The 26,848-nt window shown below is 42.0% G+C and overlaps 2 protein-coding genes across 2 annotated transcripts in view; one reads left to right on the top strand and one right to left on the bottom strand.

Annotated features, from left to right (window-relative positions):
* Rab3GAP1 (RAB3 GTPase activating protein subunit 1) overlaps positions 1-26,848 on the bottom strand; it is a 217,164-nt gene that overhangs the window by 59,952 nt on the left and 130,364 nt on the right. The window lies entirely within an intron of this gene.
* haf (leucine-rich repeat and fibronectin type-III domain-containing protein hattifattener) overlaps positions 11,288-26,848 on the top strand; it is a 129,291-nt gene continuing 113,730 nt past the window's right edge. The window contains exon 1 of the mRNA XM_072303012.1: positions 11,288-11,341. The gene's annotated coding sequence lies outside the window, so the exon portion shown is untranslated. The remainder of the gene's footprint in view (positions 11,342-26,848) is intronic.

The raw sequence follows: 26,848 nt of genomic DNA, 5'->3' as shown, positions 1-26,848 counted from the left end.
AATGGAGGAAATCATGTGCTGCCAAATTGCCGGATCCGCTCCTGCGTCACTGTGGAGTGTGGATGTTCCCCTGCTCCGAGGGCGGCGACGCCGAGTTGCCGTTTGCGAAAATTGAATTAGTCTATGTTAAAACCTGCAGGCTGATTATTGAAAGTGATAGACAAAGCTATAGACAAAGAGCAGAAGGAGAGAACCCAGAATTTACGAAAATATGAGAAAAGACGAAAGAGAATTTCACCCTAATTCACGAAATATCTAACGATAGTCCAAGGGATACCCTATCGTGAGTGAATCATTTTCCCTTTTAGTCTATAAAAACCACATGTTTCAACCAATAGGTTTGCTCCATTTTCTTTTGTCTACTTTGCCTATCGCTTTATCTGTCCATTTCAATTATCAACCTGCTGAATTGATCAAAAAGTCAAATTTTACAGGAGATGATAAAAAAAAGGATAGCTTTAGCTCCTTTTGATCTCATTTGTCTATGGCTTCTTCTATGAAATTCAATGATCAGCTCGCAGAGGTATTCAGAGGAAAAAATATATGATCGCTTTCAAACGATAACGGACTGATAAACGACGCCTACGGAACTTCTACAGACCCATCGTGCTTCAATTCCAAGTCGCGAGACTCAAACGCAAGGCAAAGAAAATAGGCCGCTTGGCATAGCCATCCAATTAAGCTGGACACTGACCATTCTACCAGCTTAGCGGGTTGATTATTGAACTCGATAGACTAAGCAATAGACAAAGTATGTAATGAATACAATTTTGTTAAAAAAGACTCACTTGCACGTCAAATTAATTTAGTTGCGGACGCGTTTCGCTCCCACCCGTGGAGCATCATCAACGCGACTTTCGTCAAATTTTCATTGAAATTGACTCGAACATTTGTCAAAACTTGATAAACTGCCGTGTAATTTCAGCCACGTGACAGAATCCCGGCTTCATATTGGAATTCCACAGACCGTAGGGGAGCCTCGAGGAGCGAAAATACAAAATAGAGAGTCACATCTAGTTTTCATCAAAATTGAATCAAATTTGTATCAAAACTTGATCAAATTGAAACCACGTGACAAAACCCCAGCTTTTGATTAGAATTATACAGACCTTGGACGAGCTTCGAGGAGCGAAAGTACAAAATAGAAAGTTACATCAAATTTTCATCAAAATTAAATCAAATTTGTGACAAAACTTGATCAAAGTGAAACCACGTGACAAAACCCCAGCTTTTGATTGGAATTCCACAGACCTTGGACGAGCTTCGAGGAGCAAAAGCAGAAAATAGAAAGTTACATCAAATTTCCATCAAAATGAAATCAAATTTGTACCAAAACTTGATCAAATTCTAACCACGTGACAAAACCCCCGCTTCCGATTGGCCCGGCAACCTTGGCCAGTGGATGCGAACCGGCGGCGCTCAAACAGGAAGTAGGATTCTGCCGTTAAAGCGGGCTGGAACCGGAGCAACCGGCCGCCCGGTGCCGGATCGGGACATAAAACCTCGTTTTTTGATTCGGAATCCTCGTTCCCAACGGCGAAATGGCGACGTGGCGGCGGCGATGTTGGATCGGACGTCGACACGCGGCGTCGCGAGGAGCCGAGCGGATGGGGCTGGACCAAGACCAAGGTTGGGAGCGAAGCGCGGATGGGAATAGAAGCCGCTGCTCCTGACACCAGTCGACCCGACTCCAGCTCGGATTCACTCTCTTGTTCCGTTCCGAGATCCGAGATGTCTGCCTCTGCTCTTCTTCGCTTCCGACCCTGTTGCCGTCGCCGTCCGCTTCCCACCCCGCCAACCGCGGCCCTTGACACCGGGGAGCGCTCCCGTGTCGATGACCACCTGTCGATGCCGATGTAGGGTTCGGTCTTCTGCCGGGTAACCCAAGAGGCCTCAACCCGTGGTATCTGGAATTAGTGGCCTTCTTCATTCCCTGATTTGTAGAGTACCTATATTGAGAGAGTATGGCCACTGGGTCCCATGGAGAGGCTTAGGACCCAAAAATGGCGGTGCTTTGTTTTGGTTTTTGTGGATGGGAGGGGGGTCATTGCCAACTTTTGACGGTTTTCACCAACCGCACTTGCTGCCAACCTTACTACATCTGAGATAATTTTTCTCAAAAATTGCACACGATTAGCCTTAAAAATATGTAAAGATGTCGCAATAGTGCATTTGAGTGAATTTCTCGTTACGATAAGCAAAGAAAACTACATTTTGAGTCATTTTGCATTACATTAATTTATGGCGTCCGCCATTTTTGGGTCCTAAGGGCTCCATTTAACCTAAGATGGCTTAGTCAATCAGAGGTGGTAACCCCAGTGGCCATACTCTCTCAATATAGGTCCTCTACCTGATTTGGACGTATTTATGCTAAAAGGAACTATGTGCAAGTGAAAAGATGGGGTGTGCTCGTGGTAAGGTGAATAAGAAACAATGTAAAAATGGATATAGTTCCTTTTGAGAAAATGGAAAAGCGGGATTTTACATCAAATCAATAGGGGCTGAGCGCTAACTCGCGAGCCATGGACATGTGACAAAAGCCTTGTGGACAGGGTTCATGAGTAAAAGAGTCCCGCCACCGATCTCCGCGTCGTGCCTCTTCATGCGTTGCCGCTGACGTCACTGGCGCTTTTAAAGCCCCATTCATTCTTATGGCCCGAGCACTAACGAGCACACCCCATCTTTCCACTTGCACATAGTTCCATTTAGCATAAATATGTCAATTTTTTCCCGATTTCCAGAAGCTAATGGGTCAGCTGCGCTCGTCACAGAATCGTGTTACAATGTTTTTGGTTACAATGCGTTCTTTTTGTAGATCAGCTGAATATAATAAGATTTGTCCAAGCAACAACTTTCTACATTCAATATTAACCGAGATAGCGCTTAGAAAAATTCGGTTTATCACGTCATCCACCAAGGTTTGAGTTGGAGCTACAAAATGGAAAACAAATAGAAGGTGTTTGGCAATCTAAAAGTGTTACTTATCCCTGTTACTTAAGGGTTAAGTTAAGTGTTGTATCAATTTTATAGATCCCTGATATGGTAGGCCAAAAGAAGAGGAAGAATCAGTAGGGAGAAAGAATCAATAAAGAGGAAAAAGAAGGAAAAGACAAAAATGGAGTTATGACCGGGTCGTGATTCGTAATTCTTTTGCCTGATAATTAGAAATGTAAAAACATACACTGTGCTCGAATGAGCTTTTTCCCTCTGAATTGAGATTTCCAGTTTTCTGGATTTTAACGCACGTTGGCTATACATTTCCAACTTACTGGGATCAGAAATAAACCAGCAGCAACTGAGGATAATCGTGCCAATGAAGAGAAGTTAGGACCACTCAAGTTCCAACTATAGAAAGAGGAACCTATATCATTCTTCCTTGGGAATCATAAATGTTTTATACTTTGACTCATATTAAAATGTACTAGCTTTCCGCCTTCCTACTTCCAAGTAAATTTTAACAAGCTATAAAATCACCCCAAATCACAACTGGACATAGTTTAACAGACAGGAGCCAAGCCACATCAGCTATTGCCAAGTTTAACTGGGAAATTACATTTTTGACGAAAGAACGATTGTTCAGATTTCTTTGAAAATTTTAAGGAATTTGCTTCGTACTGTGCAGAATTTTCACTGAAAGTTGCACGAAAATCCGCACAACCGTTTTCATGTAAAAATAAAATTGCCCGATTAAATTTGGCCATAGCTGATGTGGCTTGAATCCTTTCTGTTTAACGCGGTCCAATTGTCTTCATGAGAGTCGATGTTAGTTCTTCCTCCCGATGCAACTGTAATTGGCTCCGCAGTGAAAATGATCGAACACCCGCTACTATCGCTGCAATCGCGGAAATAAAACCAAGATAAACACCTCCCCGACTCAAAACAGACGGCGATTAATCCGATTCGGAGCGGAGGAAAACAGGTGGATAATCAGCCCGGGAGAGGCGAAACAGCCCGAGTTTTCCTGCGGGTACCGCGGGTACCTCGAGGTGTACTTACGGTGGCCGTATTCCTTCCGGGTAGAGTATCGGCTGTCGAAAATGCGCCTGGTGCCAGGAAGGTGACAAATGTTCGGTGTCAGTTGCCGAAAGGGAGATTAACTGCACTCCGTACTACTACGAAAGATTTACACACCATTAAATCCAGTGACGTAAACGGTTCCGTCGTTGTCAGTTCATTGGTCGAATCTCTGATTCGTTCACTAAGGAAAAATGACTCGAATTTGAATTAGTCCCGCCAAAGTATCGCAAGCGCCATGCGACGTTTAAAAATTTCCGCCGCCATTTAATTTTTTACAGAGAAATTGTTGGTCGGATCTGTTTGAAAATAGTTGAAAATATCACTGATTTTTATCAGCAGCACAGAGAAAATTCGGTGAAATTTTCTGTAAAAAAATAGAAATGGTGGCAGAAATTTTTAAACGTCGCATGGCGCTTGTGATACACCGGCCGGAGGGTGACGAATTGGCCACTCTCGAAATTACATGAGCAACAGAAATTAAATTACAAGGCACGCAGTGGAAACTGTAATAATCGACCCTTTTTAAATACGCTTTTAATTAAGAATGTGATTAACTTGATAAAAATACTAAAAATGTGGACCAAACTGAGTGTGAAAAGGTGGTAATGCAGCACTAGGTCCACACTATTTTGCGGGGAAAACAAGGCCAAGAAATTCCGTGACAACAAAAAAAAACATTTCAATTGGAGTCAAAAAGTTGAGCTCTAAAATGTACATTTGGAACATGTTGGACGTATCTTTTAACGCTTCAATTCTTTAATCACCAATCCATTTTTTCCATTTGGAAATTTTCATTGCGCCCGTGATATTTTTCATCGAAAGAGGAGGAAACGTACACTGAAAAAAAAAAAAAAAAAAAAAAAAAAAAAAAAAAAAAAAAAAACACATTGGATCTAGAATCCAGACTCTTGAAAACATTGACAAGGAAAAATACTCTTGATTCAATCGGATTTTTGCTTGAATCAAAACGAAATCCGCTTAAATTAAGAGGCTTGGTTCTTGATTTAAGCTAGATTCTGACTGAATCAAGAGTATTTTCGATAATTGTCGATGTTTTTAAAAGTCTGGACTCTAAATCCAATGTGTTTTTTTTTTTTCTTCCAGTGTACACGTTGATATTTGCTTTTGAAGCGTGTATCGAGGCTCATTCAGCCGGACGATACGATAAAACCGGGAACCGCGCCGCAACACCGATCGATGGCCTATGCACCTCGATCGCCATCGATCCGGTGGAGGGGGGGGGGGGGGGGCACGAGCGCAGATCGTTCACAATGGCGCAACTCACGCGTCTAATGGTCCGTTTTCATTTTCCGCCGGATATTTATTTTCCATTACGAGAAAGGGCCGTGTGCCGCGGTGTGCGTGGCCGTGTGCCGCGGTGTGCGTGGCCGTGTGCCGCGGTGTGCGTGGCCGTATCACGAGTAAAAGCGGCCCGGGCACAGAGCGCAGAGCACACACCCGCGCCGCCCGCATTTTCGCGATTAGAAAGAAGAAAACCGCGCTATCATCCGCGCCGACGTGCGTTGTCGAGTGTCGAGTGCTGGGAGCGGCTGGTGCCGCGCCGGTGGAAAAGTAAGAACTATGCGGGTGCGGCGAGTGGCACTTCACCCGGGCGAAATTTCATCGAGAGGTGATTCTTACGGGTCGATGTGTCACCGCGATCAACGAGGAATTTGTCGAAAATTTTCGCGGGTTTGAAAATATCTGCCGAAGAAATTCTTCGGACTTTAAATTACTTGATATTATTCACTGGGAAAAAAACACATTGGATCTAAAGTTCCGACTCTTAAAAACATCGACAAGAAAAAGTACTCTTGATTCAATCAGAATCTAGCTTAAATCAAGAACCAAGCCTCTTAATTAAAGCGGATTTCGTTTTGATTCAAGCAAAAATCCGACTGAATCAAGAGTATTTTTTCTTTTCAATGTTTTCAAGAGTCTGGACTCGAAGCCCGATGTGTTTTTTTTTTCCAGTGTTAAACAAAACAAAAAAGGGGGGCCCGATTTTTTAAAACCCGAGAAATGTATTAGAATATGCTTTAAATACAACCTAGCGAAAGTGTGAATCATTCCCACAATCTTTCTTCGAGAAGAGACCGGAATACAAACCGTCTCTAAAGTTCATGTTTCTGTTCTGTTGAAATAGCATGGTTTTTACGTCTAAGGACAAACTCTGACAAAAGATTGACCAAATTTCGTAAAAATTCATCGCGCGCTCAAATAGTTTGGAATCTGAACTAGAATCAATCAAGAGATCTAATTAGATTTTCAACAAAGAAGGGAAAATTCAAAGATTTCAAAAATTAAGAAAGATTAGATGAAGATAATGAGTATGTAGAAGTACAGACCTGAAGATTAAATGAGCAAGAGAAAACTAATAAGTCACCAGCAAGAAACCTAATGAGCAATATAATTACACCCGCGGACAAGTCATTATTCACAACTCTTTGATTTAAGACTGTAAGCATGATCCACTTTCATCCCGAACAACCCACGGATTCATGTTTTCTAGACTCATCAAAATCTCCCTCAGAAAATTCCTCTCAATTTCTCCGGGTGCGCACCGCTTCGCAAACAGACCTACCGCAAAAAGAGAGAGAGAAAAAAAAAACCGCACACAAAACCTGCCAAAACTCCGAGAGTTTCTAAACCCCGCGACCGGAAATGACGAAACGACAAAGCGATGCGAAATGAGTTATTATTTTACATAACTCCGATGATTTCATTCGGGGACTTGAACGCCCGTTTAAGCACGAACGCGGGGAGATGCGCTCGCTTTAATTGTGTGAGATTTGAATACGCGGGGTGCTATGTACACGCGAGCCCGCAATTAGAGGAAACAACTGCCTCGCTAATAATCAAACCACTTGATTCAAGTGAGAAAGCCGATTTAGATACGCGGGTTTCGCGAAGGACGGGCTGCGAGAGGCGAGAGAACTCGCGCGACGAAAGCGAAGAAGAAACTTGGCGGAAGGGGAGAGCCGGCGGATTTTTTCCTGCACTTTCGTTTTGTGCTTCACTTCTTGATTGAGTTATTAATTCAGCGATGTTATCATAACGAGGGAAATTACAAACGTCTTATCCTGGCGGTCCTCTCTCCGAACTGTTCGAGCGTTATTCGGACCGCATTTTACAATTAGGAACTACAATTTCTGGCTCAGCTTAGAAATGACGTATGTACCATTAGTTTCCCTACACTGGAAAAAAAACACATTGGATCTAGAGTCCAAACTCTTGAAAATATCGACAAGAAAAAATACTCTTTATTCAATCGGATTTTTGCTTAATCAAGAACCAAGCCTCTTAATTAAAGCGGATTTCGTTTTGATTCAAGCAAAAATCCGATTGAATTAAGAGTATTTTTTCTTGTCAATGTTTTCAAGAGTCTGGACTCTAGATCCAGTGTGTTTTTTTCCAGTGTAAGAACTTAAAAGTTTCTACGGATGAGCTAGAGATTATAGCTCCTAAAAATTGCAAAATACAGTCTATTCCATTTCGGCTTCGCGACGATCTCGTTTGCTTCACGCATCATCGGGCGTGGAAAATCGAGCGAAACTGACTTTGGGATTTTATCCTTTTCTGAAAAAAATGAACAATTACGCTAGGGAAAATATAAATGATAGCCCTGAACCAAACTTTATGATCAGACAATCCTCGAGAGAAAATTTTAGCTTAAGTTCTAAGCTCATTTTGGCAATACAGCGCTGCAAATTTTACGTTGTTTACCGATGAAAATTGCTACAATTTTTAAGTTCCTCGGTTGAAAGGACAACTTAAATGAATCCTTTTTTACACTTTGGGATTAAGTGATAATACTGTGCCTCATAATTTAGAAAATAAAATGACTAAAGTTATTGACTGAAGTTATTTTTTTAACTGAGAAACTCCAAAATATTAGCACGGTAATTATATGTAGAAAAATGTAAAATTCATAGCCCTGATTTGCCAAAACGAGCTTTAAAAACAAGTCATGCCTCCATACACTTACAATTTTGCTTTCTTTCACGGCGAGCTAAAAGTTTTCATTTGCGAATTAGAAAACCGCTAGTTGTCTACATTTCACTTTCGGAACTTTCCAATGTGTCCGTAGTTTCAGGAATATTTTCAACGAAAAATTACGAATTAATATGCACGGTTTCCGACTTATCCTAGTCAGATATCGATCGATGCAAACCGTCGGATAACCTTCACCTGGAATGGAGAAAGCATTCGCGTTTGCGTAGTGGGCTAATAATAGAGGAAACGTGAAAACTATCGAAGGATCATAATGTGAAAAGTGACAACTGATAGATGAGCATCGTGTGATAAGCAGGAGATGCGCTATATGCTTGTTCTTGACGGTGCTTATTACTATTAAGTGACCCGCGAATAACTAGTGAGTATCTATCGGTGCACTAGAAATGACTTCGACGACGTTGTACGTGACTTTCGGGTCTCGAAGTTGGTTGCGCGGATCATTAACTTTAATTTGGGTTGGCATCTTCAACGATCATTTTCACTTCTTTCGTTGCTGAATAATTGAGGAGTATGTTTTCCACCAACAATTTGGAACTGCATGGCTACACGCGGGGGAGGAATGAAATCAGAGACTTACTTTCTTTGTTTTCACTTTCAATCGTTTGAAAGGGATTTAGTTCGAGTTTAGATTTTATAAAAAGGATTTATGGCTTTTGTTTTACAATTAGTCGCAGGATATGTGTAATTTTTCAAATCTCGTGGAAAAAAGTCTTATGCACAAGTAAGTATGAATAAAGAGCAGGATATCTAAAACTTTATTTTTTCATTCTCACATACGATATTTATTCTATATTTCCCCTAATGAACAGGTAAGGTGTCCTTTTAATTCCTTTCAGATTTTCTTGGAAAATAGTTTTATTTTACCTCGGGGCGGAAAAGATACGAAAAATCGATTTTTTTATTCTAATGTAATTCTTCAAACCCGAGAAACTGTCAATTGAAAGTAATATGATTTCAGGGCAAAAAGATAGAGAATTCCCGGGTTTTGACACAAGTTCACTGACAACTCATTACTAACTTTTAACTATAACTTTCCCAGATAGTTTCCCCCTTTTTGGGTACCCGGTCCTAAGTTCCAGTTTGGTTTTACAAGTCCTGGTGGCCATAATTAAAGGAGGAAACGATTTTGAAAGTATCGTTTCGTTGTGTCCGTACGTTTTTTTCCTCCTCTTTTTACAACGTAGAAGTTTCACGATCTTAGCTACATTGACATCGCAGCGTAATTGGTTCTGTCCACTAAACTCGGCCTATATTGCCACACTAAGGAAGAACGCTGTGTAAACATTCGTGCGATGCCAAACTTTCTCCGATTAAAAATTTATCTTTTTCGAGTGGACTCTGGTTTTTCATGTGAGCGAGGAATTTAAATTTTTTGTAGCACACGCTAAATAATATAACGTTAATATCTAACAAAATCTGAGAATTAATTTTAGTAATTTTCTGTTCTACGTGAAATTTTAGAGTAAAAACAAGTATAATTAAGACTGCTGAAACTCTTATCTTGTCTCCATCATCAATGCTACAATGATTATACTTGAACAAAAGAACTGAGAGACTTAAACCCTGGGCTACGAAAAACAACCATTTGGATTCCACAGTTTCTGCGGGCACAAAATAAAAAACAAAATTCAAGATTCAAGTTCATTCAAGCATTTCAAAACACTATTCCTACAAAATTGACTTGAAAAGGGGGGGGGGGGTAAGAATTCTGAAAGAAATTCGGCAATGACTGAAAGTATCTACAGCGTTTTTCCTGAACACTGCAGCCAGCATAGGCATAGATCGTTGCTCCTCTGGTGTAAAGACGTATCTTTACTCTGGAATGAGCTCCAAAAAACATAGAGATACATGGAGAGCAGGGTTCGCGTGAAAATCAAGGTACGTCCTTGCGTGTACGTCAGCGAAGCAACGAGGTGACGCAGCGGAGCCTGTAAATCAGTCAATCGCCGCGGTTTTCGTAACAGTTTATTTACGAGCAAACGACATCTCAATATGTAGCGCAAAAGCGTGTCCGCTCCGGGAACACGGATCGACGCGGGACACGAGACGCGGGGCAGTTTCGCAATGGATTTCTAATTTTTACCGCGCGGCGTTTCCTGGTAAAATGCGCTGGAAAAGTTCATGCATAATGTGTCTGCGCTGATAAAATAGTGCGTCGGATACTCGGATGTGAACGCACCTCGAGCTGAGCTCTACCGCTCGTACAACTCCACGCTTCCCGGGGGTCAAGAGGAGGACGGAGTCGGGGTTTTACATTTGCGGAGCGAGGAGTGGTGCGTTTGACCCCGGTGCGGCCGGCGGGGGGCGTGCGGTCCGGTCCGGTGCCACATTCCTTGGCTCGGAGTGGTCACTGCGGCCTGAAAGTTCTTGGCTCGGACTCGTTTGAATGTCTGATTGTCCGCTCCGCGGCTCGCTGCGTCGCGTCGGTCGCGACGCTGGATGCTGCCCTAGGCGGGTGATGTTCGTTGCTTGTCGGGTGTTGCGGAGTCCGAGACCTTTGTTCCAAGATCAAACTCCACTCCGTTTCCTCAATTTTATTTACATGGTGTCTAGTATTTTTTGAATTTGAAAAATCCTAATATTCTCCTGATTTTTCCTGATATTTTATAAAAAGTCCCTGATTTTTCCTGATATTTTATAACAAATTTCTGATTTTTTCATTTTGAAAATTCCTGATATTTTCCTGATCTTTCTACAAAGACGGCGCGACGACTCCTTGCACGGTAGGCAAAAAGCAGTAAGACTTCTCCGCTGAGGAGATTCGCGTAGGACAATTCCTGATAAAACGTCCGATTTTACAGATTTTGCTGATATTTTCCTGATTTTTCCTGATCGACCAAAATTCCTGATATTTCCCGATTTTTCCTGATGCTACACTGAGAAAAAACTATGGCTTATAAACCTATTAGAGGTAAATATGGAACACCACTAATAGTAGTACCTCTACATATAATAATAGCACATATACCTTAGTTATGGTACCTGTACCTCAATTAGGTACAGAGACCTTAGTATGGTTCACAGACCGAGAATCATTAGTTTATTTACGACTATTATAGGTGTTCCATATTTACCTCTAATAGGTTTATAAACCATAGTTTTTTCTCAGTGTAGACACCCTGATTTAGTAAAGCTCGATGAAAACACCGGATGAGACATAATTTTCTAGCATAGCTCCGCGTTGAAAATGTTTCAAAATTTGCTTGTATCAACTATTTCTAAGGTGCACTCATCTTCTGGTTTTTGTGTTGCAGATTTATCTACTGAGCGGCTGGATTGAACACCTTCTCGCATGCAAATGAGCTCGGTAAGTTCCAATAACTGTCTTCAGGATTGCCGCATAATTTAGAAAATGAAATTCCTTGACCTTCTACTGATTTCCCTAACAAATTTTGGTAAAATTCCCTGACAATTACGGATATGCCACATAATTCAAAAGACATAATTTGAAATAGTTATCATGCGAAACAGGTCGTTCACTGGAAAAAAACACATTGGATATAGAGTCCAGACTCTTAAAAACATCGACAAGAAAAAATACTCTCGATTAAATCACATTTAAGCTTAAATCGAGAACGAAGCCTCTTAATTTGAGCGGATTTCCTTTAGATTTAGCTTAAATCTGATTGAATCAAGAGTCCTTTTTCTTGTCAATGTTGTCATGAGTCTGGATTCTAGATCCAATGTTTTTTTTTTTCCAGTGTTTGAAGTATCAAACCCATATTATCGAAAGCAAATAAAGGTGACTTAACAATTTTTCCCTTACACTTGCGTCATTTTCCCTGACATTTCCAGGTTTCCCCTGGCTTTTTAAGTATCCTAACATTTCCCAGTTTTCCCGGTATTCCTTGACCGTGACAACCCTATGTCTAACGTCTCATTGATGAACTTCAATAAAAGATAGTCGAGATCTTCTTCTCGTTCGAATGGCAATCAAATCTGCACTTGACATTCCATTCCAGGTTTCCCGGGAGGGCAAGACTTCTTGTCTACAAGACAGACGCGCGCAGATCTAACGGAACGCACCGGCTCGATCGACTCGAGTTGTTTTCGGGAGGGAAATTAGCGGAGCCCTCGCAGAGGCAAATGACCCGTGACACGATCTAATTGAATTAAATGTAAACGCCCCCGCCCGCTCGCTGCGTGACGCAGCATGACGCAACGGAATATTTCCGCGTAGACTTCCTCCTACGCTACAACAACACTGCGCAGACTCCTCTTCCTACAGCTAGCATAATTAGTCTCCCTCTAATTTTGTTTGAACTCGGAGGTTGGGGTTAGAACGGACGGACCTGATGTCGATAGGAGATGATTGTCGGCTGGAAAAATCTCGGTCTGGTGCTGACGTTGAATTACGTGCACTACGCTGATGGGACGCGAAAGTTTGGTTTTATCACGATGATTATTCGGAATGTTTGTGGAAGTTCCGCTACTTGGCGAGGAAGAATTTTCGGCCACACAGTTGAGAGCCAGGAGTTCATTTCCTTGGTGCTCCTAGTTTACATGTCGACGCACAATGGATCGAGTGAATAGGAGGGTCGGACAAAATTTGGATACTTTAAACGCTCATAACTCCGTTTATACAAGCGTTAGTGTTCCAGCATTGACACCATTGGTTTTCTCGTAAAATTTTCATTTAGTAGCAGTCCTAAAAATTTGAAATTTGGCAGAATAAACATCAAAATTTGCTGTTTTATTAAAAAATTTCATGTCCGACGTCTCTGATTGACTTGATCCACTGAGCGACGGTGAAACTCCTAAACCACGTAAATTGTTCGTGGTGTCTAAAAATCTTCGCTCCTACTTTATTTTTTTAGAGACGAGCAAATAAACATCACTCTCTAAAGTTTTTTTAAGAATTTACTTCGCACAGAAAGGAAAAATCACGGAAGCTTTTGAGGATTGACGATGAGTTGCATTGGAAAAGTTCTCCATTTGAAAAATAAATTAAAACTGGTAATTAAATCTCTAAATATAATGGATGAAACAAAGATCAACAAAGATTTTGAGACACCGCAACCAAGAAAAGCCTTTTTTGCACCCAGTGCTTCAAATTTGGCAACGCTTGAAGGTTCATACAGCGTTCTTCCTTGGTACGGCGGTCTAGTTGTCATCCACGCAAGAAGACTGAGTTCTCCGTGCGTACGAAACTAGGCAACACCGAATCCGCGGTGATTTTTCAAGCTTATCCCTGAGTCTTTTTCTCACGTCTGGAGCCGGCTAAATCTGATTTATTATGCACCGAAAGAATGGATTTTGTTTCATTACCCTTTCGACTCCGCGCGGTCGCAGGAGCTCGGTGCTCGGTGCAAGCTCTAATGAGAGCCACTTACGCTTTCTCCGCAACCAAGCTCCCGACATGAGCGCATGATTTAAAATTTGGAGGATGAATTTTTCATCCTCAGTGCACTTGGTAGGCAGTCTGAAGAGATCATGAAGCTTCAGCTTTGTCACATATTCGGTATAACGGCACTTACTACTGCCAGATTGCGCACCTGTATACACGATGTGTGTCATTTGGACGTATTTCTATCAAACAGAACTATGTTCAGGTGAGAAATATGGGGCAGTGGCGTGGCGTAAAGTGCGATATGTCGATTATTATGCCATTTAAACCTATGGAAAAGGATCGATAAACGAGGTGTTCGCAACAAACACCTAAATAATCGATTCTTTAACATAGATTTAAATGGCATAACAATCGATACATCGCAATTCATGCCATGCCACTGATATGGGGTGTACTTTAGAAAGCTGGATAAGAAAGAATGTGGTCAGTGGGCGTGATTTCTTTTGAAGAATTGGAAAAGCGGGATTTTTAATTGGACGTATTTCTATCAAACGGACCTGACCGCCATAGGGTGAGGAAGGTGGGTTTTAAGGGTAGTTCCTACAATAGCCTTCTTCAGTGAAGAAAACGTTCGCGCACACTGAAAAAAAAAACACCTTGGATCTAGAGTCCAGACTCTTGAAAACATCGACAAAGAAAACATACTCTTGATTCAGTCAGATTTTAGCTTAAATCAAGAACCCCGCTCAAATTAAGAGGCTCTTAATTTCAGCGGATTTCCTTTTAATTTAAGCTTAAATCTGATTGAATCAAGAGTCCTCTTTCTTGTCAATGTTTTCAAGAGTCTGGACTCTAGATCCAATCTGTTTTTTTTCCAGTGCACGAATTTAAAAGGGAAATTCCGATGCGGCAACAGTGCGAAAGCGGCTAAGGACCTAATCGTATTATGATCGTGCGATGAGCCGTCGATGCTCAAAAAGTTACCGCAATTACGCGGCTGCGACGAATCCGAGGAGAGGGGGGGGGGCGGTTCGACTTGGGAGAAAAACTTTCATTTTTTATGGTAATTAATTATTGGATCGTCCTCAGCGCCTCTTCGTCGCTCATCAAAGCGCTCCTCCGCTCTTTCGAGCTTGCCCCCCATACGATTCGCTAGCTCTCGCGCAGTAGTGGAGATTGCAAACGCTACTGTGCTATGTAAGAACGCCTTATGAGCCCCAAGATGTTGCCAAATTACCTTTGATAAAATACAAATTTCCAAGGAAACCTGTAAATAATTTTCCTCCGATTTTTCAAGGAATTGGAGAAATTGGAGCAATTGGAGGAAGGAAGCTATCAGATCTAAATTACCTGAAAATTTCAAGAGCAAATATTCATAATTATCCTTGAAAATGGACTTTTAATTCGAGGAAATTTGGCAACTCTCGAATGTTCATGCGGCGTTTTTCCGCGACACAGCAGAAGATAACAGTGCCGTGGCGCACTCTGCGATATGTCTTGCGCAGATCGGCCATTCAGACCTATGAAAAATAATCTATGAACAGCGTGTTCGCAACGAACACCTTAATAATCGATTCTTTACCACGACTTGAAATGGGAAGATATCAATAATCAATCATTCACGGCTCGCCTCTGAACACACAAAACACGAAGCGAAATCTGCTGCATGTTTTTCACACTTTTGAACACACAGGATGGACGAAAGAATTTCTTATTGATAAGATGTTTGCAAAAACCATTGAGCGTTATGAATCAAGTAGACTCTGGCAATAAATGTAAACGAGACATTTAAAATTTCCGTAGCGAGCGCTGAATAATATCGTTGATGTCTTGGGAATTGATTTCAGTAATATCAAGTTCTTCGTGTTTCACAGAGAAAACATGTATCATACTCTTAAACTAGCACCATGTCATCAATGGTACAATGCTTATGCTTGAACAAAAAGACTGAGAGACTTAAACGCTCGACTAATAAGAAAAACAACCATTCGAATTCTGTATGTCTAGCGGGCAGGCAATAAAAACAAATTCATGATTTAAGTTCATTCGAGTACATGCAAACACTATTACTGCATAATTAACTTGCAGGGGGGGGGGGGAGGAATTAAGTATTTTCAAGTGCGTCTTTTTTTCCGCTCGAAAAAGTTAGATAAAGTTTCGAAGATAACAAATCAGAGGACTTCGCACTTTGAAAAAAAAAAAGTTCGGTCATATTAACCGAACGTTCGGTGTTCCATACCATCCCAACTATTCGGTTTGGCAAACTGAACTTTCGGTTCGTGTAACCAACATACGGTTCATATGATCGGACTTCCTTCCTCAGTTCATTGTACCATTGTAGTTTACCGAACGTTCGGTGTTCCATACCATCCCAACTATTCGGTTTGGCAAACTGAACTTTCGGTTCGTGTAACCAACATACGGTTCATATGATCGGACTTCCTTCCTCAGTTCATTATACCATTGTAGTTCGGATACACGACCCGAAAGTTTGGTTTGACGAACCGGAAATTCGGTTTGACGAACCGGAAATTCGGTTTGACGAACCGAAAGTTTTGTTTGAAGAACCGAAAGTTTGGTTTGACGAACCGAAAATTCAGTTTGACAAACCGAATTACTCGGTATAAAATGAAACACTGAACTTTGGTTCATATGCCCGAACTTTTTCCTCAGTGCTTTTGTTGGCACTTTGTCCAGTGGTCCATTTCAGCCTATTCTTCTTCCGGTAAAGCACACACGCGGGGCGTCTGAGGCTAGACCCGGCGCGAGCTCATCCTGATGGGCGAGCGAACCGGTGCGCTGGCCGCCGCTATGCGCCACGGAACGGTTTTCCGGTCGGACCGCAAGCCGCGGGCCGGCATTGAACTTGAAGCTCCACCGCCGCGCCGCACCGGCTCCGCGCAACGCGACCGCCTCGCGTCCGTCGCGCATGCTCGCGCGAAATCCAAGCGCGCTCAGACCGGCTCCAGACGGCCACGAATGCTCCTCATGCGTTTGCTCGTGTCACGCCGGACCGGACGAAGATAGAGCCAGATGCAACATACAGGGTGTCCGGATGTTAACGTACTTAACTTTTAGGATCCATTTTTCGGCTCAAAATGTAAGACGCGATGCCGTGAGTCGTGAACTCGCAATGATCTGCTCTAGTTTGAAGCAACATTACAAATAAGACAAACGCAAACAAACACAATATGGAAATAAAGCGAGGGAAAGGATGCGCGTTAACGACGGCGCAGAGATACAACTATTCGTACTTGATGGACATCCGTGCTGCATCTGAAAAATTGAAGGCGCGATGACGCGAACCGAGAGCTCTCAATGCTCTACGTTATGCTGTCAATGAAGCGTCGCTCTGATTCGGGACAAAAGTTTAAAAAAGGCCTGAAGACATCTCTCCTACCTTCGGCTGTGCTACTCACGTAGTGCTTGAAGCACCATTACGAATAAGACAAACAGAAACAAACACAATATGGAAAAAGAGGGAGGGAAAGGATGCGTGTTTACGACGGCGCAGAGATACAACTATTCGTACTTGATGGACGTCCGTGCTGCATCTGAAAAATTGAAGGCGCGATGACGCGAAGCGTGAGCTCTCAATGCTGTGCTTCACGTTCAATTTTGCAATTTTTACTCCGTGCGATCAATAAACTTTGAGCCTAAAAATAGTGTAAACTTGTGCTGATTTGCCAAAATTTTCTGAACCCCTCTCCACGTAGGGAATGCCCTACCAGGAAATATCACATTACGCCCCTTTAACCAGCCCAGGGTCTACGCCCTCAGATGCGAGCCAGTCGGACCCTGACATAGAAATGTTCTTGGTTCCTTTCTGGAAAATGCGATCCAATCAAAGAATGGTTTTTAGTTAGTTTAGCGGATTAAAAAAAAGATTGCATTTTGAAAACAGGAACCAAGATTATTCGAATGTCACTATAAGATTGTTCAACTTTTTTCACCTCGCCAATATAGACTGATCACCTAAATAAGTTTTATCTTTACTCCCAACAAACTATAAATTATAGCCTAAAATTACCTTTGTAAATTTAATTTTTTGCACGATTTCAGTGATTAAATGGCGAAGAATGCAAGTTGCACACTCCTAGCAACATTGGAATATTCTCAATTCCTTTTTTTAAAATGCAATCTAATTTCAGAATGTTTTTTATACAGTTCGGCCGATCAAAAACTGATCATTCGCCTCGCATCTGACCCATTTATTCGGATTTCACTCCTCTCGGAGCCGAATGTCCAAAAACTGGTGGCGCGACCAGTGGCTCCGGGTTCCAACCGACACGTCCATCCCGATGTCGCGGCACGTCCTTTGTTTCTGGCTGTCGTCTTCGTTTTCCTTTCCTTTTTCCGCGCTGATTCACACAGCGCATGCGCAAGCTCGGACCGTGTCACTATTTTGACTGCCCTCCCTCCCCTCCTGCCCCCCTAATTGCCGGATTAAAAAACAAATTAAGCGGTGGAACATCCTCGGCGGCCCTGCTCACGATGCTCGATTTCAGATTAATTGAGGCCTGACCCCCAGGAAGAAGGGAGAGGAAGGGCTTCCGCCACACTGCCGCGCTCAGGAAAAACGCCGTATGAACATCCGGTGTTGCCAAATCTTCCCCTAAGAGACGTTCATTTTTGAGGTAATTTATGAACAGGGTATCTACTAAAACAGGCTAGCCAAAAATCAGTACTTCTACAGTAATTTTTCAGTACATTCCCACAAAATTCAGGACAACCTCAACAGGGAAATTCAGTACTTTTTCAGTACCTCCATTTGACGAGATTCTAAAAATTTCAATAATTTGAATTTCTGGCTCAAATTGCGACAAAAATGACGAAAAATGAAAAAAAATTCCGGACCTTCTTCCAGAATTTCCACACATTTTCAGTAATTCCGGATCGTCCTTAAAACATCAGTACTATTTCTGGTCTTTCCGGAAATTCTGGATCTTCTTCCAAAATTTCCGCAGTTTTTCAGTAATTCCGGACCGTCCTTAAAACACCAGTACTATTTCCGGTCTTTCCGGAAATTCCGGACTTGCAGACACCTTGATGAATATCTTTTCTTAAAATTGTCACATACTGTAACTTAAAATGGGAGTCAAATTCTCTGAAAAATTAGGAGAAAAATACTTAGTACATAGTTTCCTTGTGAATTCACATTTTATTGAAGAGAATTTGGCAACGTCTGAAGGCGGATACGGCGTTTTTTCTTAGCGGAGCAGCACACTTTCCTGATTCGCCCACCCGCGCCAAGGATGAATCGACCGACGCTTTTGTCCGAGTGACCCACTGACTAGCGCTGCCGTTCTAATGAAAAACGCTGTATGAGTCTTCAGGCATTGCCAAATTTTCTTTGATAAAATAAGAATGCACCGGAAAAGTTGTCAGTTTTTCCTTCCAAATTTTCAGACAGCAATGCTCGCACTGAAAATATCTGAAAACTTCAAGGAAAAATATGAACAGCTTTCTTACAAAATAAACATTTTATTGGAGGAAATTTGGCAACTTCTGTAAGCTCACACGGCGTTTTTCCTTAGCACGGCTCTTCCTTCCTTCATTTCTTGGTCAAGGTGAGGTTTTTTTTTTCTTCTTCAGCGATTTCATGTTCAGACCATAGATTTGATTTTAGAGACTCCGCACTGACAATTTAAGAGATGTAATTGGGAAGGGCAATGGTTAAATTTGCAAGCTGGTCTGAGCTGATGGTCAAAACTGTTTTTCGTTTGATGATGAATAATGAACAACCTCTTGAGAAAAACATAAAATGAAATTCAATCAAATAAAGAAACGCGATTACAGTACTGTAAAAAGGTTACCTCCTCTTAATTATCTAAAAAATCTCTTAAATAGCAAATAGTTTCAGCTTCCCACAGGAAAATAATTAATCTAAAAGCAAAAATTTAAAAAAAAGTTTAGATTTTAATTTTGTACATATATTAAGTATTTTTAAAAGAAGAGGAGCAGTTGCACGATTTTGAAAGCCTTGTAATCGCGCTGGTTCCTTTTTGCCAAATGCGACCATTTGTAACTCAAAAGTGGGACAAGGAATTGAATAAAAATTATTATTACAAATTCTCTATTGAATCTAGGACAAGATTTTGACAACAACATCTCTCAATTATTTTGGCAAGAGGAACATTTTGAAATGCGAGGAATGGGCCTTGACACTCGTTTAAAGTTTTCCTGGGCTCAGTCAGAGTCATTGTCTCGGGGCGACGAACTGTTGAATCTTCTTTTGAATTAGGCTTCATGACTTCATTATTCTTGTGCACTGACTGCAAAATAGTTAACCTTGACGTTGTGGCTATGTTTTCAGAGTGTTTTCGGCGCTAGCCACTGTGGCGAACTCTTCCCTTTTCACTGTCACTTTTCTTTTGTCTCGCCTCGACGGCACTTTCATGAGCAAAGCGTTTCAAAAACCGAGCATGAAATATTGAGACATCTCGTCTGAGCTTAAATTTCAGTGAGCTGAATATTTAACTTGATAGACAATGCGACAGACAGAGAGGACCAACAAAAAGTGAAGCCGGAATGGAGTTAATGAAACGGATTTTCCTCCAAAATTATATCGCATATATTCGCATCGTATCGATGGCCAAACACTGGAGGAAAAAAAAAAACACATTGGATCTAGAGTCCAGACTCTTAAAAACATCGACCAAAAACATACTCTTGATTCAATCAGATTTAAGCTTAAATCAAGAACCAAGCCTCTTAATTTGAGCGGATTTCCTTTTAATTTAAGCTTAAATCTGATTGAATCAAGAATCCCTTTTCTTGTTAATGTTTTCAAGAGTCTGGACTCTAGATCCAATGTGCTTTTTTTTCCAGTGAAGTCCAAAACCACGTATCTTCATAAACCAACTTTTCAGTTTACAATGTGTACAGAATATCATGCTAACAGGGAAAAAAATCAAGGAAGTTTTCAAGCAAATACGTTGATTAGTTTCCGAATCAAAAAATAATGTATGATAGGTAAGGTGCAACGTCGCAAATGGATATACGTGGTTTCGCTCTTTGGCCGTCTGTAAGTGCACTATTTTCTCTCCGTGCATCACAAATAAAAACGATGGTTGAGAAAGCCATTGAGATCATTATGCGCACCATACTGGCGGATACTCAAATCATTGAAAGCAATAACAGTCACAAGCCGTCCTCAAAAGCTTCCTACAAACGGCTGCTCGAGCACCTGCATAATTGTGCAATTAAACGTAGGGCAGTGCAACAGTCGCTTGAACAGGCTCTTTCCGAGTGCAATTTCTTCATTCACCGACCGATCGAAAAAAAACCAGGAAAGGTGCTTTACTCATTCTCTCATTCAGATCCGCAGAAAGTGCAAAAAACCGCAGCATGATCTGATGCAGTTACTAAGGTCCGGGGATATTGTTACGATTCTTAACACCATCGCCATTTCACCTGCAGGGGTGAAATCGTGCAAAAATATGCGGAGACAAAAAACTGGTGACCGTAATAAAGGGAGTCGAAGACTAGTTTTTAAAGGTTGCCTAATTGGTCATGCACTTACTGCAACTTTTTTTCATTCCTGAATGCGTTGGAACCTTAGCTCTCAGCGAAAAAATGTTTGGTAAAAGATTCTTGAAAAGATAAAAAAATCAGATTTTGAGAGTTCCAAGGAAAACTCTCTCTTGACTGAAAAAAAGGGTTCGATTATTTTGACTTAGCTAACACAAGTTGGTGTCGGACACCAACTTATTGGGTTAAGGAACCACTCATTAGTCTCATTAGTATTGTGCAAAAAACTCATGGGCGTTGTACTCAAACTTATTGGAGCAGCACAAATTATTTGATTTTAACCTCCTTCAATCACAATGTGAACCTAAACCTTCAGTCCTGTACACCGTAAAGGGCTTACTGGATTTGTCAGTTAGCATACTTAAGATATTTTCTTACGAGTGTGTACTAACGTAGTTTGCAGTACTGAAGTATTCCGGATGAAATGATAATTACATCCGTATAATTGAGATTTTTTTTTCTCGGTGCACCTTCACATAAGTTGAAGTTCTGAAGTTTTCCAGAGGAAACGATAATCAAGTCCGTATAATTGAGATTTTTTCCCTCGGTGCGCACTCAAGTAAGTTGAATGTTTTGAGTTTTCCGGGAGAAACAATGATTAAGTCCGTATAATGAGATTTTTTTTCTCGGTGCACATTCACATATGTTGAAGTTCTGAAGTTTTCCGGAGGAAACGATAATCAAGTCCGTACGATTGAGATTTTTTCTCTGGGTGCGCACTCACGTAAGTTGAATGTTTTGAGTTTTCCGGGAGAAACGATGATCAAATCCGTGGATAAGATTTTGATTTTCTCATTCCCAGAGCCTGTGATTAAGCGGCAACGGAGGTCTAGTTAGCGGGCGTTAAGCGTTAACGCCGTCGGAAACAAATTGTAGGCGATGAAAAGCGGAGGACAATGCGAAGTGGACTCGGAGACGGAGTTAGGGATCCTGTTCGGTAGTTGCAACTCGAGAGTCGTGGAATAATTCGGCATTATACTCTCTTTAATCGGCTGTCACGCTGCAGCGCGCGGGTGGGTGGCGGCGTGCCGTACCGCCGCGTTGGTTTTAGCACTTTTAGCGCCCGCGATTGTTTGAAGTACCCTCGGCCACGTTGCCAACCCAGAAAATTAAGATAATCGAAATATGTATGCGATTATTTTGGAAGACTCACTCCAGAACTAAGGGGTGGTTCCCAAACATAGGGTGTCTACTAAAACTTTTTCTTTACTTTTTCTGTACATTCCATAAAAATTCAGTACCTCTTTAACAGAAAAATTCAGTCCTTTTTCGGTACCTACATTTGACGAAATTCGAAAAATGTCAAAAATTGGAATTTCTCGCTCTAATTGCGACTAAAATGACAAAAATTCTGGACCTCCTTGCGAAATTTCCGTATTTTTTTAGTATTTCCGGACCATTCTTAAAAAATCAGTACTATTTCCGAAAATGAAGAAGAGGAAGAAATAGAATTTCCATGAAGCTCCTGAGGCTAGGAGCAGTTTGAGGAATTACTATACTGCCATGCTAAGGAAGAACGCCGTATGAGCCATCAGGCGTTGCCAAATTTCCTTCGACAAATCCCGAATTATCAGGAAATTTTTACACAGTCACACTTCCAATTATTCAGAGGATTTCATTCGTAATTTGATCCAAAAAGTCTGAAAATTTCGAGGGAAAACATTCGTAACTTTCCTCGATAATAAATATTCTCCTAGAAGAAACTTGGCAACGTTCGAATGCTCATACGGCGTTTTTACTTAACGCAGCAGTATAATTCCTAGCGATACGGCCCATATCATGCTTCATTTCCTACCATACCTAGCGCTACATCGACTCATTAATTTCCAGCCAATTTGACAGCCAGCGCTGTCAACTAAAAGTCACAGACTTCCTCGTAGCGGGAGGCGGCTCTGGACCAACGTCTCATCGGGCCTGCGGTTTTGCCTGCCGGGGGGGGGGGGGGGGGGCAGCGGGCAATGGGGAAAGAAACCGAGAGTCACCGTATCCAAGTGACACCAAAGCTCCCTTTTTTCCTCCCCCCACTCCCCCTCTCCCCCTCAGTCCCCCCCCCATCATTCGCCTCACGATCGAGTAAGTCACAGTCACGCGAACGCGGCGGCGGCGTCGCGGATTCGGGTCTGTTTCCCTCGGAAGCTGCGCCCGCGGGAGGGAGGGGGGAGGGGGGGAGACGAGCGTTTTTTTATCCGTTTTTAATTAGTCCGGAAACTCTTCGACGCGGGTTAGTTATGAGAAGAAAGTTATGATCGAGGATCGGGCCGCCGAGGAAAGTTGACTAATTAAGGGGAGAGGGGCGCGCGAGCGGTCGCCCCGTGGTCAAGCGCTTCCGACGCGACGGTGAGATATGGGCGCCGCAAAGTGCGAGAGACTGTCCGGTTTTGACGGGAGTTCGGGGAGGATTTTCAGCGCGGGAAATTTGCGGGGACGAGAGGAAAACTGGGGTTTAAAATTGGGATGTGTCAGAACTGCCGGTGATAGCGAAGAGAGCAGTAAGTGCATGCTGCACAGAGAGAAAAACCTCGTGCGTGGGACCCGAAGTTTAAGTCATATGGATCTCTGAAGTTTTCAGATTGAGCATCTGAACACTTAAGATCTAGCTGTCGAGGTTCGGATCACACATCTGATGTCAGATGTCAGACCTGAACTTCGGCAACTAGACCTTAAGTGTTCAGATGCTCAATCCGAAAACGTCAGAGATCCATAATGACCTAAACTTCGGGTCCCACGCACGTAGTTTTTTTTTCCGTGCAGCATGCACTTACTGCTCTCTTCGCTATCACGGCAGAGAATCTATGACCTTTCGCGGGAAAGGGAGCCTTACTGCTGCCATGCTAAGGAAGAGCGCCGTATAAGCCTTCAGGCGTTGCCATGGTTCCCCCAATACAAAACGAATTCACTGGAGGAATTGAGAATATTTTTTTAAACAATTTTGTCCGCAATTCAGTCTGCAGTATCTGAGAATTTCGAGGGAAAATATTCATAACTTTCCTCAAAAGTGCATGTTTCATCCGGTTTGCTATAACTCTCAAATGCTCATACAGCGATTCTCTTTAGTATGGCAGAATGGCAGGCTTCTTTTCCCTCAGTTTTTCTTACACCGTTGAAAATAATTCGGTTCCCACAGCTTACTTTAAAATATAAAATCATAGGAGTAGTGTCACAAATCACACACAACACCTCAGTCGCGAAGCGCTTTGAAAGGTTTGACTACGAATAGGTGGGGAGACGTACCCCCTAGTTGAGGTTAAGAATGGGTGAAATATGACTCATTTTGGGGTAAAATTTGTTTGAATTTTGACATATTCGACTGTGACTCTAGGTAACTCATGTTGAATCTGAAATTCCTCTAATTTGATGTATTTATGCTAAAAGAAACTACATTGCACGTTAACCTTATATGCACACACTTTTTTAGCATAAATACATTCAATTGGTGCTACTTTAGCTGCCACCAAATAAGAGTCTTATTTCACTGAATCTACGGGTCAATTAAACATATTTATGCTAAAAGGAAGTAAATTTTACAAAGAACTCTCTGCACATAATTCCTCTCAGCAGTAATACGTTGGCAGAGCCGAACATTGCGGTTAATGAAGTGATTTTTCTCCTCCGTGTTGTTAGGTGAGCCACAGCTAGGTCTCTACTTTTGTTCCTGAGAGCCTGAGCTTTTGATGAAAAGAAGACCGGGTCATCATGCACCTGAGGGCTCAACTATCTGCATCGCAAAAAACAATGAATTTTGTTTTGCTCTAGATTCAGCAGCTCGAAAAAAGGTGGAAGTGGTAGAAGCTCCAGAACCTCTTTTACTCCGTGACTGCGAAAGTAGACAGACCAATTTTCACCTTGCGACATAGCCCGACAAAACACCGATAAATAATCAGTCTGATAGGTCTTCGGGCTGTTCAATAAAAAGTGCGGTCGTTCACGACTTCGCCGCACAACTGGTTACGGAACAGACTGATCTACTGACTACGTGGTTCGATATTTGACGCGTTCGATGATTCCACTCAGAAACCAATGGAACAAAGTTTGTCCATTGCGACCACCCCCTTTCCTCAATTCGATCGCTCCATTTTCCATTTGTCTATTTTGTCTATAGCTTTGTCGATCAATTTTGATGATCAGCCTGCGGCGCTCCAAAGACGTGAAATTTCCTATCGACGGTGAAACTACCAAACCACGTATCTCGGTTTGCGACGTCGCAGACTTCCTGTCATACTCTATTTTTTAAATGAAAAACTACTTAACGTCCACTCTTGAAAAGTTCTGTGATTTTTCCTCTTCGTGCGGAGAAAATTCTGTGAAAATTTCAAGGAATGATATTGATTTGGTCTACTTCAAAAAAATAAAATGTGAGCGTAGATTTTTAAACACCGCAAACGAGATACGTGGTTTGGTAGTTTCACCGTCGCTATGCTCTAGCGACCGAAATCCGGCCAAATCCGAGGAAGTTAAGCTGAAAATGCCTGCAGGTCATGATACAGATTTGCACGTGATATCATAAGTTGACTTAAACCCTAAAGTATAAGTTAGTGCAGCTTACATGTCATCAATCGTCATTGGAATAGAGGAGGATTAGAAATATAGAAGGTCTAATTCGACCGTTCTACCATGGAACGATCTGTTACAGAGACGCAAGTCGTAATTTGAGACGCTTATTACTAGGCCTCTCCTTTTGGTAATTGACTTCTTGAACTTGAAATCAACTAAGATATGGTTTAAGATTAAAATAAAAGAATGGAAAATGGAAAGAACTTCACTGTAGAGAAAAATACAACAAAAAAATTTTTCGTGGAGAAAAAAAAAAAGAAGAAGAAGAAGAAGAAGAAGATGAGTTAGGTATATTTAGGCTCTAGGTATATTTAGGCTCTAGGGTGCCAATATGTAGTTTCAGAAAATCTCTTCTCCGGGATTGGCCGTTCTACTCCTAATTCCTCCATTTACTCCGGACAAATTGCCAAAACCGCACTGGAAAAAAACCACATTGGATCTAGAGTCCAGACTCTTAAAAACATTGACGAGAAAAAGGACTCTTGGTTTCAATCAGATTTAAGCTTAAATCAAAAGGAAATCCGCTCAAATTAAGAGGGTTGGTTCTTGATTTAAGCAAAAATCCGATTGAATCAAGAGTATTTTTTCTTGACGGTGTTTTTAAGAGTCTGAACTCTAGATCCAATGTGTTTTTTTTTTTTCCAGTGTACATACAGATTCCTCAAGAACCTAAATTTTCGCGATGCAAAAACACGGGGATTCGGACCAGGGTGCGGCGTGAACTTTCACAAATCATCCGCGAATTCGAGCAGGCGCCCGGGTGAATGACGGTCCGTCTCGGGGCGCTCATTCATGATTTTACAGTCGATTTTCGAAGCTGGATCCTTCGCTCGGGCTCGGATTTCGTAACCGCCTTATTGGTTTTCTGTCTCCCCCGCCGGCCCGCCAGAGCGCGCTGGTGACTTGACACATTTTACATATTTCGTGGGAACCGAATTAGCGGCGTCAATGACGTATCATCACGCGAGCGCGGTGCCGATGCCTCCACCGACGCCAGAGAAACCATCCGCAGCTATTGTGTGCTTATAGGGTGCCCCGCAGAGAAAATGATGTATTATTGAGGATGTGTACAGATATCCCTGAGAACAAGCATTCGGTTACAGATCGAAATTCGGTTCGAGTTGAATACCAGGGATTTTTCGGATTCGCGAGCTGATTATTCAAATCTATAGAGAAAGAAGACTGGGAGAAAATTAAGCAACCCTATTGGTTTAAACGGTCGGTTGTTATAGACTACAGGGGAAAATTATGGATTAACCCTAGGGCCCCTTACGGCATGGTCCTACTTATGGCCGGCGTCCGGCGTGATCGGATGGCCTTGCCAAGCCGCCTTTTTTCTTGGCCTTGCGTTTGAGTCTCCAAGAAAAATGATTTTGAGGTGAAGCGCGGGGAGTATGAAGACATTCTAGGGGCGCCGTTTCTCAGTACGCGGTCGCTTTA

This window comes from Bemisia tabaci, chromosome 7 (assembly GCF_918797505.1).
Source record: "Bemisia tabaci chromosome 7, PGI_BMITA_v3".
Lineage (NCBI taxonomy): Eukaryota > Metazoa > Arthropoda > Insecta > Hemiptera > Aleyrodidae > Bemisia > Bemisia tabaci.
Note: the sequence above shows the minus strand (reverse complement) of the source record. Positions and strands in the feature narration are given on the sequence as shown.